Below are 12,576 nucleotides of genomic sequence, written 5' to 3'. Positions count from 1 at the left end.
CAGGTTACAGCTTGCAGCTAGAAAATGACAGGTGACAGCTTTGCAGCTGCAGAATTGACAAATGACAGTGGTGCAGCTTTACAAAATAGCAAGTGACAACTTCTAGGAGGCAGTTCTGGTTAGATTAAAATAGTTTGGATTAGATTATTTTAACTAAGAGATTGGTTCTGCACAGTTCTGCTAGGTACTCACAATATATTTTTGAAATAGGCCTCGCCACGGGTCTGGTCACGTTTTGGACTGGACTCCGGTTCTGGCCTCGGCACTTCACAGTGATCTGGGTCAGCTCTGCTCTGCTGGTCTAGCCTCTCTGGATTCTGGACGTAACACTGCTTTCTGGGTACTACTACAGGTTCTGGAGATTGATGAATTTGAAGTCTGGATCTCTGGATGTGAAGTCGTCGGTCAGCATGCTCCGCAGCAAATGGAATTGAATGTCCTCTCTAGCTTCCAGTGGCTCTTTTTATGTCTTTTGAAAGTGGGTGTGAGTGCAGCATCACTAGCCAGCCCCTCTCTCAACTGCCCATTGGTCAAGCTTTCCGCACTGCTTTGATTGGGGGAAGGAAATGTGTGTCATGGTGATGCTGTTTTATGGTCTGCAGAAAGGATACTCCCCTGTCAAATTGCACACAAATCTATATTTGACCCAAATACATATTTGCACAGGTACACATTTGTTTAAAATTACATGCACCCATCACATATCACATGAGGTATACTCTGTTCAAACTCTGCTCTTCCTGGGGGCTTGCATCCAGAAATGGCAACGTTTTGTGCTTTTTAGTGGGTTTTGCAACATCGGATTTTTCTCCAGTTTTATACACATATACACCCCCCTACCACACATATCTCAGTAACTTTCCAGGTCGCTAGCTTAAACACAGAGTATGTGGTGTCAACAAATAGCGGGGTTTTGCCCCAGAACATCACACAAATTGGAGTTTGGGCTTGAATCGAAGGTACATTTTTTAAATTAAGGCTCTCAAAGTTATACATTCCTGTCATTTGATTACAAAGAGTTATCAGTATTTTTGTAAAATATATATTTTGCTTTCAATTCAGTTCTCAGAGTGTTGGAGTCCGCCTCCAAGACTTGGGTGGGTCAGAAACCATGCCTCTGCTGGCAGGCATGCCTTTGTTGACAGGAAACAGTCAAAATCAACATATTCTATTCAAGTGCAAGAGCCTATTGTGTGGTCTCTGGGAGGCTTAGGTCAGCAGACCAGGGGGTCACTTTGCATTTGGTTATTATGACCATGTGATATCCTGCGCTGTGGTGTGAATCTCTTGAGGTGAGAAGGTTTCCCAGGCTTCTGGCCTCTGGGAACAGCAGGTGGCTAATTTTTGATTAAAATGCAGCCTTTGAAGTCAGCTGAGTCAAATTCCTTTGTCAGCAACTGCACTCAGTTCTCCTGTCAGAGTTTAGACCGCTAGCGCCGCCTTGAGGATTTTGTTGGTACTGCATCCATTTTTGGGATCTTTCTTGGATTAATGCATTCCAAACAGGAATGGTTCTTACATGGTAGTAAATAATCCTTGCTTAACATTGTTTTGATGGGGCTCCTTACAGTAAAATGGTTATGTGGAACCCCACAAAAGGGTTGAATCTTTAAAGTGGTCCAATGAGCCACGATTTCAGCAACTTTTTGACATCAGTAACAGTGGATTTTTTTTAACAAAGATCTTTCTTTACACTGGTGGGTGGCAAGTTAGGTAACCATTTTGGTGTGCGCACAAACTGCATGGTTCTCCTGGATTCTGGCGCACATGTGGGCTTTTTTGGCCATCTTGGATTTTCTAAGACCACAGCACCAAATGTTGCAGCATGATAGCTCAAACGTGGGTCAGGACACCCAACAACACCTACAGGGGACTGTGCATTATTTAGCTTACGCTGATGACTTTGTTATCGTAGTTCCATTTGTTAATATCCCTGCAAAAATATCACCATACAAAAATATCGCCATATTTTTGGAGCGATAGTAAGCCATGGAACCTGCGGGGGACACCCCTACAACCGCCATAATTTTTTTAATGGAGCGTGGGACACCCCCGCAACCACCAGTCCCAATAACCCCATACATTATCCCCACTAACAATATCGCCTATGGCCTTACCCCACAACCATATATATGGCGATATTATTGGTGGGGATAATATCGACTGATACTGTTATCTTAGATCAGACCATGATAGGTCTTCAGTGCAGTTTGGATGCCTTGGATATCTACATGATGAAATAGGAATTGTCTCTTAATATCCATAAATCTGAAATAATGATGTATTCAAACAAAAAGAAGAATTCACGTAGTGGCTGGAATATTAACAGGGAGAGGATCAATATAGTAAATCGATACACTGTGATGAATCGAGGGAATTCGTTGCTTCTCCCTAAGGGTAAACCCCCTCTGTGAGGCTAGGGACGTGAGCCCGCAATACCCCCCATAGAGGTAGCGGCAAGTGGGACCTCACTGGGTGAGACACTCCTTTTGGGCACAAGGACTCTCGATCCTGTGAGGAACTCCCTACACCTGTACACATTAAGGCCTACATAGGACACCGTCATGAAAGATGAAACATCCTTACAGCAAGACTAGGATAACAAAACTCTACAGGGATGCCATGATCTTACTGCAAGGGAATCTGTCCCTTTAAATAAAAAGAGCCAATCTACTGAGATGAGCTAGTTGGTCAAGAGAGACTCGAAGAGGCAGAGAGAGAGGATCGCAGTCCTTATCTCTGGGAGGTCCCAATCAGCGTGACACTGCAGGAATCAGGAATCTGAGAGACTGCAAGTTTCGAACTCACTCAAGTGCACATAGCAGAATGCCACAGGTATGGCGTGTCCACAGTTCGAGAATCCTACAGGGGAGAAACCAAGAAGTCAGTGGTGGCAAGACCACGGAAGGAGACCCGTGGTGGACCGTGGGTCCAACAAACTTCGATGAACAGAGTGGAACACCAGCGATATGGTGTCTGCGCAGGTAAAGAATCCCAAAGGGCTGACACCAAGAAGTCGGGGTGGTGAGACCACAGAAGGAGAGCAGTGGACCGTGGGTCCAACAAACTTCAGCCACTGTGAAGCCACAAGGTGCCCGGTTGCAAACCCAAGCACCCAAGTTCCGAAACGGGACAAGAGTCGTTACGGAGAGGAAAGCCTATGAGAAAGCTGACACTGATGAAGAAAGGTCATCCACGATCGAGAAACCGAGAGAGGGATTCCGAGGAACCCAACTCTGGAAGATGTACCCCACTGCAAACGCAAGGTATCAAGGAGTATGGGAGTCGTGGGTGGTCTCAAAGAGGGATTCATTATACTGAGCAGCCTACATGTCTCAGTGTTGACTGTGAAACCAAGTTAAGATTGAAAGAAAGTGATTTAAAGAGCAATAACACTAAAGAGCAAACTGTGGGAAATATGAATATAGAAAGAGAATATCCAGTATTCACAACACCCTGGGAAAAGAGGAAAGAAAATAAAGTAACTTTAAAATGTGATACCACAAAAGAACAAACTGTTGAAAAACTGAACAAGGAGAGTGAAAAGTTAATGATAATAAAACCCTGGGAAAGAAGACAAGAATTATCACAGGGACAGGGTTAGAGGAAACAAAGTGAAGGGAAATATAGCAAACTAGGAGAGGTAGCCACCCTAAGGCCTGGAAATATCCAAAAGGACACTACACAGCCCAAACAGGAGGATAAACAGTGTAAATAACTCTTAAAGGGAGATCCTAAAGCAAAAGGAATACTCACACAATAATTTGAAGAATTACAGAGATTGATCGAAGAAGTAACCAGAGAAAAGTTAAGAATCCTATACTAAACTATAGACTTGTACTAGAAGTATTCTAAGGAGAAGGGAGTCATTCTCAGAACCTCAGTTAGTTTATATAGTAGTAGGGCCAGTTAGGGTGCTTTAGAAAGCAAACTTCATTATTTGGACTTCCATGACAGGCTGACAAGCACCTTAGTTAGTAAGTTAGGCATAGTGGTAGGGAAAGTTAAGCGTTATTATCCTTGTTTGCATAACACATCCTGAAACATGTCGCTTGATAGCCTGTGTCCTTCTTCTGACCTGCTAGAACACATATTTGGGATTTTCTATACTCAATCAGCCACAGTTAACTGTGCACTTGGAGGAATTATTTTTTTTAGCATATATGTAGCACAGATGAGAAGGCTAAATCGAAATACTGCGCTTTTCTGTTCTTCCTATTGTAAAGTACTGTAGAGAAAGGTAATTCCGGCCTTGCTCTATGATCCTGAGATCCTGTTTTTTTACGAGGATTCGAAATTGCAGAAATTGGAGGCGCTCTTTTGGCACAACATTTTGGGCCTGGCGAAATGGCATGCCAGTCTCCATTATAAATTACAAATTTGTCCTTCTCTCATTGTCAATTTTGATCAAGTGGAGAACTTTTGCCTTTTATAGGAAAATCGCGAAACCCCCTAAAAAATAGCTGTTCAGCAAACTGAATGGTCTGATGATCAGCAAAAGTTGCACTCACCTAACTGACAGAGTGAAAGGATGAAAATCACTTCTGAATCACATTAATAGATCAAGTGAAACTTTGCTGTTCACAACCCACAAAGTAAAGAAAGCCCTTTGGGAACAGGATTGGAAAAACACACAAGATAGTATGAGTACGTACTTTCTATACATAACATGACTCGATAAGAGAAGGCCTACTATCAGATAGAGCCTTCTATTTAGAAATTCCCATGTACCAAATGGATTAAGACTTTTTTAAGATTGAGATTCAAGCTCTTAAATACTTTGGAGGTGGAAGGGGGTCCAGATTGGAAATTCCTAGAGATACAAGGATATGTAGGTATTGCCTTGAGGGAGGAGAAATCAAGACACTTGAACATCTCCTAACAGAATGCCTGAAGAGCCTCCCTTTAAGGCTAAAACATTTTGGAGGCTTTCTCCGGAAGATAAGTGTATACACACAAGTGCACATTTGGAAGAGATCTTTGCAGGCAGACATATATCTCTGACATTGGCAGTGATCAGATGCATATAAGAGATTTTAAACCCCCTTAAGGCAATCAAACTAAATAGGGAAACGTGATAACTTGATCCACAATACATTACAATACACTTAGATCTACTCTCTTTTTTCTTTGGGCCTTCCCAGGTATCGACCTATGTGAGGCCACTTTCATTGTATTGATAGAACGAACTAAATGCATTACAACAGTATACTTCTGATATGATACAATTGCTATTTTTATATATTTATAGTGAAATTATTAATAGAAGTGTATGCACCTAGTAGTGATGAATGCATTTTCAAATGTTTGCACCATGCACTATTTAAGCCCAAGCCTGAGGAAAATGCCAAACATATTGGAAATCGAAGACCACCATTTTGAGATATGCCGTGTTAAATAATGCCCGTTACAGCCAATCTGGAAAGCCCCATTAAAAATAAAAAAAGATTTCCTCATGAATCATTTGGCCAGTGGATAGTGGATTCGTGGTCTGGAGTTAGAGCAAGTCCGGCCCCTCTGAGCCAGACTGAAAAATGTCCAAGGTCTGCAGATGTGGCCAGTGGCAACTGTGCTCCCCCAAAGTAAACATTGGCTGTGGCAAACGGCCTGATATCCCCCTGAGTGGACCATCGCCATGGTCTGTGAGTGCTCTAAGGGCTGGGTCATGGCCTTTGGCAAAACTCAAAGCCCTCCCGACCCCCCGCCCTCCATAGTGTCCACTTCCCATGGCCTGCAGATATGCCCACCGTCCCACTTGTCCCCTAAGTGAACACTGGGCATGAACTGCAGCCACCGTCATTTCCCATAAGGGCAGAGCTGTCGACCATGGACAGTACCCACTTTGCGCCTGCGCTTGGTACAGCTCCTCCTCACACACAGAGTGGCCACTGGCCACTGGTCTAGGCCTCTGCTACTCTGCCTCTGAATTAGCCACTGACAATGCCTGCCCCCATCCCCAAAAATCATCAGGGCAGGCCCTGTGACCACGTTAGGATCAAGATAGTCCACAGAATAACAAATGGGTCCATGGTCCTTTAGTTACCCAAGACCATTTCAGTGGCCCATGAACCTCTTCAGCCTAATAGCATTTTTCTAAAATAATTTGGGGCCTACTATATAGCTACATTACATGTTTCTTTCAGCATCAGGTCTTGCTGCACCCCACACAATGTCTGTCACCACCATAGTGACATCTTAACAAAATGTTCACTCTCACCACAAACACGATGGCCTCTCTTTCACAATGCTAAACTTGGTGCCCCTTACTACCTCTTTGGGCATTGATCGTGAGTACCCCTGAAGGGGGTCATTAAACCCAGACCCATAGAATCAAAAATGTTGCCAAGATTTGTGCAACAATGATGACAGCATGCTTTGGGGTCCAGTAGGACACTCGATGCAAATATGTCCAGTGGTTCGGCTGTGGGTGAGAGCAAATGTTTGTCTATGGAAAATGAATGGTCAAAATACGTTTTAGGACCACTCATATAACTATGTCCCCCAGCAGAACACTGCACTCGTCTATTGCTGAAACAGTAGAGTATACATATTTTGTAGGTTTCGTGCAAATACGTTCAATGGCGTCATTTGGTGACTGGTTATAATACAAGAAATATGTAGCCTTTTTTACCCCATGTACAGTACAGAAGTGCATATACTTAAGGTATGCGTACATACAGCAAACAAAGGAAGGAGCATTGGCCACATGACAAGTATGCATCCACAATGGATATGATGACCATGCTGCAGCAGGGGAACGCCACACATTGCAATAGATAAAAGATGTAAGTATGAGTTATAGTCAACCCTTACATCTTTCACCTAATGTAGAAACAAGGCGGCAATGCCTGGCTTCCGAGTCGTAACACCCAAATGCACTAGACAACTCTGTGCATGGCCAGTGATATTACACACAGTAACGACGCTGTCAGAAACATGTTCACAGTGGCCACCCTTTGCACCACCATGTTACAACACTCATCATGTTTACTTTGTCCTTAGCACCAGTAAACAATGTAATGCCACAGTAAGAAAACATCTAGTTGCTGACTGCACAAGTGCTCCCACCCCCCATGTAAGAACACACATTTTTGCCTTGCCCCTTATGTGAGTTAAACATTTCAGTCTAGCCATTTCATTACAATGATCATGCTTACTGTACCAAAGACGCACAGAAAAAAAACACCACGCCACTGTAAGAAATAGCTGGACTGGCTGCATTAAAATGACAGTCTGGCCACATAATGGCACGTATCATGCTTGCTTTATCATACATGCCAGGTAAGAAATGCTATGTCGTAGTAAAAAATTGCAAGACTGGCTGCACCCAAATGCCAGTCTAGTCAGGTATGAAATGCCAGCCTACAGAAAGGGCCCGATCTGCCTACCCCGTTGTATTATAACCCCCCACTCCAAACCCTCCTCCATGTAGTAACATTAATCAAGTTAACTTTTCCCAAAAATACAGCAAAACATTTAAGAAAATGTCCATGTCCAATACCCCTTGCCTGGGATCCAGCCTTGCACCACACACACATTCAAACCAATTCACTCATCAGCCACTCACCCAGGGCAGCTGGTACATTTATTAATTGGAGGGCCGTAAACATTTCCGACAAACATGCCAAAGCGACCATACATAGTGAGAGAACCCAAACTAACAAAGGAGGATCAGGGGGTGCCCCTCAACCCCAAGAAATTGTTTTGAATAATGGGTTCAAATGATGCATTACAAAGCACACTTTACATGAACAATTAGGTAAAAATTCAAGCAGTTTACAATTGGTTTTGTAGGGTAACTCCAATTCAAAAACTGAATTGATGCAATTCACTAATAGTGCCCTATGGAATTCCATGATGCCTTTTCCCACAATATATGCCACTATAAAAAAATGTCAAGCTGGATGTGTTCATACATGTCCCTGATGGCTGCACCCATATATGCCACCTTTCCCAAAGAAGAGTATATGCATGTTTCTTTTGCGCATAGGGTCAGTGATGATATCATAAGAAAAGATCCCCAGGCTGGCTCTGCTAAAATATGGCTGCATCCTGAAGCAAGGACATGATCCTGTTGGCTTTGTCATTAAAAAGGCCATGCTGAAATAAAAAATGATGTACAAACCGCCTGCACCGAAATGCCAGTGTAGCCACGTAATAACATTCATCATACTTGCATTCTCATAGATGCTGAGTAAAAAATGCCATGCCACAGTAAGAAATTCAAGAAATTGCTAGAGGGGTTGCACCCAAATGCAATTCTAGCCAAGTAATAACACATATCATGCTTGATTTATAATGGTTGGATTCACAATAAAAAAAATGTCAAGCCACAATAAGAAATGGCTAGAATGACTGCATGATTCCGGTCTAGCCGAGCAATCACACCTATCATGCTTGTTTTATCATGGCTTGATGTCCATTATAAATGACATGCCACAGTAAGAAATGACTGGACTGGCTGCACCAAAATAGCAGTCTAACCACGTAATAACACTTATCATGATGCTTTATTATATGAGCCCAGTAAAAAATGTCATACCACAATAGGAAACGACTTGACTGGCTGCCCCACAATGCCAGTTCAGACATGTAATAATGCACATCAGACTTGCTTTAACATTGATGGAAAAATGCTATAGTAGAGAGAGATAGCCGACCCCGGTGGCCAGTTTTTAACCCATGGCCGCTTCTCACCCACCTCCTGCCGCCACCAGAATCAGCACCTTGGCAGCTGAATCAGCACAGACAAACACACACATTCACACAACACCCACTCGTTTAAGTGAATCACTCATGTATTCACACCATTCACTCGCTCGTCCACACACGCACACCACACACCCAGCCATCCATACATCATACATTATCTCATTCACACGTACACATTACATAATATATAGCACACCTTTGCATTCACGCAGGCATATGTACAAACATACATCATACACTTCTAACACCCACACACACACTTACAATTTACAAAAAAGATGTTTATGTTCTTACCTGCTGCCCGAATCTGTCTCCCCCAAGGGACTGCATGCCCTAGCTCCAGCTCTCCACCAGACCATAAAGAAACCAGGAAGCAGGGAGAACCTGAACCTTTCTTTCTGAATTCAGAGTGCATGCACTCTGGCTTCAGAAATAAATGCTTAAGACATGATTTCTTTCTGAAGTCAGAGTGCACAAACTCTGGCTTCAGAAAGAAATGCTAAAGAAATTATTTATTTCTGAAATTGGAGTACACGGACTCCGACTTCAGAAAGATATCATTCTTTCCCGAAGCGGAACAGGCTGGGCACCCCTAGGTCATGGGTCCACGGGGCCCCGGACACCTTTGGGGCTGCGGGAACTCCACTAAAAGAGTGCTTGAGTGCATCCCCTATGCCCAGCACTTCATTGCTACCCAGCATGATTTGTGGTTTATAAATCAAATAGAAACATACATACATGTATACATAACTGCACTTACAATCCGATCATTTATAGACTCACAGTGAAAACAAAACAAACAAAAAAAGGTGTAGGGGTGGGTTAGAGATGTAAAAATTGGAGTTACAGGATGAGTGGACGGGGTCACAGGGCGCACACGGGGTGACTTACCTTCATCACAACGAGGAAGAAGGCAGCTTCTTGTTTCTGAGGAGGCTTGAAATGGGGTCTTTCCTTTAAGGTAAAGCTCACACTCCAAGCAAGCTTCCTGATTGTCTAAGAGGGTGGCACATCCCCCGCCCAGGTGCTAATAATTACATTATGCATTCTGAGCGTCGTGCTCATTTCATTTTTCACAACATTTATTATAACAATTAAGTTTCTGTAGTCATGTGCATGCACATTAGGCCAGCCTCAGGATTTGGAGATGAGAATAAAATAGCTACGACATCTATCACTACCTTGGGGCCAAAGGGATGTCCTAACTCAAGAGAGCCTTGTTGTGTTTGGAAGCCTAAAATAGTTTTAGAAGAGGAGGGGTTGGGTCTGGGCAGTGTCAGGCTGTGTACCTGTCGTTACCTCAATGGAAAGACATCCTTAAAAAATGATATTTAGGATTCAATTTTTGCACAGATCCATGGCCAAATCCGTTTGGGCTGCGCCGAATCGGTGAACACATTCAACTGTAGAAGCAGTCGCAGAGGCGTTGCTAGGGGGGGGGCTAAGGGGGCTATAGCCCCTGGTCTTTTGGTTGCAGCCTGTTACCCGGGACTCAAGGGGTTAACGCTCGTGAGCCCCCTCCGTTGGAAAGGCGGAGTTTGACTGGGCAAGGGGGTTATGGGGCACGTGCGCTGCGAGTGCCAGTTCCAGTTTGGTTGTGAAAGAATAAAGAAGTTCCTCTTATCTCTCCGTGTGTGCGTCCTTCATTTGGGCCTAGATCCCTAGGCAACATTTGGCGACGAGGATCTCTCCCGCGCACCGGAGTCCTCCTCCTACGGCAGTCCGCCTGTGGTGGCCGATCCAGCGAGCCCCCTCCTCCTGCTCCACCTCCGCGCAACACGGCACTCCGCCGAATCCGCCTTGCCGGACCTCCTCCGTCGAACCTCCGCGGAAGCGACCCCGCCCGCGCACCCGTGGGCCTTCTCTCCCAGGCGCCATGAGCACCTCCAACCCGGGGTCCAGCCAGGGCTCGCCTCAACTGCCACGGGTGGCGAAGTCGATTCAACTACGACTGCCCCCGCCGTTCACTATGACTCCCCAGGCCACCAAAGGCCCCAGATGGACCGACTGGATGGACGATTTTCGACACTTCGTGAGAGGTTCCGGCGACGGGGACTCCCCCAATATGAGAGACATTTTCCTTAACCTGGTAGGGGGAGAGATCAAAACGGTCGTCAAGGCCATTCCGCCCACAGACCAGGACACTTTTCCCAAGCTGATCGGCGCTTTGGACAAACTGCTTATCATCGAAGTCAATCGGGACTATGAAAGATACCTGTTCAATCAATGCACCCAACTCCCGCAACAGACCGTCGACGAATTCATCACACGTCTACGGGTGAAAGGGGCGAACTGCCAATTTGATGCGTTCTCGTTAGAGGAAGCTATCCGGCTGAGGGTGATCGAGGGATGCCTCTCCCCCGCACTCAAGAAACAGCTCCTCAAGAAACCGCTCACCATGCCCGAGGTCAGTGAACTCGCCCGCATCCACGAGAGGGTGGATGCGCAGGCCTCAGCCATGGGCCATTCCAACAACGCGAAAGTGGACTCAGGGGAATTCGTGGCCGCCATACTGCCCCCCCGTCAAGGCGACAGGGGCCCTCAGCCATATAGACCACCGATTGCCCCGGCGATGTCAACCCCGCGTCTGCAAAGACAGTGCTACCGCTGCGGGATGTCCTTCCCCCACTCAGGGTCTTGCCCAGCCCTGTCCCAGCGATGTACCAACTGCGGGAGAGAAGGCCACTTTCACTCCGTTTGCAGGGAGGGCGTACCATTTCCACCGATGCGGCCCCAGGCGGCCCCCAGAATGCCGTTCCGCCCGCAACCCCTGCAATACAGCCAGCCGAGACCATATCAACAGGGCCTCGGCCAGAGGCGTTACGTTCGTGCGATGGACGAATACCTAGCGGCAGGATATGCCCCTCCGTATGACCAGGCCGAACAGCCCAGACATGTCACAGACGAATACGACAACCCGCCTGCAGAATACAGGCCGGAAACCCTCTGCCAAGACGACCAGGCGGCGGCCTACTACGCGCCGCAGGACCACTACGACCAGGATGAGTTCGTGAACCTCATCCTCGACAACAAAGAGGCCAGGGAGGCCCCGCAGATCCCGCTCAAGATGGCGAATTGCCAATTTCAATTTATGATCGACTCTGGGGCCACAGTGAACATCATGGGTGAACAAGACTACGCCAGGATACCATGCCCGCCACAGCTCAGTCCGTCTCGCTCCAGAATCTTCCAGTGGGGTGCCGCCACCCCGCTCCAAACGGTGGGTCAATTCACCCAGTGCCTTCTCCTGAACGGGCGGCAAGTCGATGCGACCATTCACGTGATACGGTCCCTCGCCAAGAGCCGATGCCTCCTTAGCTACCACACGGCGTCGCACCTCGGACTGATCGAAATTCACGTGAATGCGGGAGACGTGATCACTGCCGCAGCGGCCAAACCCGGCCAGGGGAACACGGCAGATGCGATTGCCTATCATCAAACTCAATCGCTCGTCTCACAAGAAGACATCGCGGAGGCCTTCCCCAAGCTCTGCGTGGGGCTAGGAAAACTACAGGGACCCCCCATCCGGCTCCACATTGACCCCAACGTGCGTCCAGTGCCGCAACATCCCAGAAGGGTCGGATTCCACCTTCAGGAGACAGTTTCGGAGGCGCTCCAGCAACTGCTCCGCGACGACATTATTGAACCGGCGACGGGGCCGACGCCGTGGGTGTCCCCCCTTGTGGTGGTACCCAAGGAAGGGGGTAAGATCCGCTTGTGTGTGGACATGCGGGTGGCCAACACGGCGATTCAACGGGAGCGACACCCGGGACCATGTATTGAGGACATGATTGTGCTGCTGAACAGTGCCCAAATGTTCTCCAAACTGGACTTAAATCAGGGATACCATCAGCTGGAGCTCCA

Source organism: Ambystoma mexicanum, chromosome 2q, assembly GCF_040938575.1.
Source record: "Ambystoma mexicanum isolate Mex_15411 chromosome 2q, UKY_AmexF1_1, whole genome shotgun sequence".
Classification (NCBI taxonomy): Eukaryota; Metazoa; Chordata; class Amphibia; order Caudata; family Ambystomatidae; genus Ambystoma; species Ambystoma mexicanum.
Note: the sequence above shows the minus strand (reverse complement) of the source record.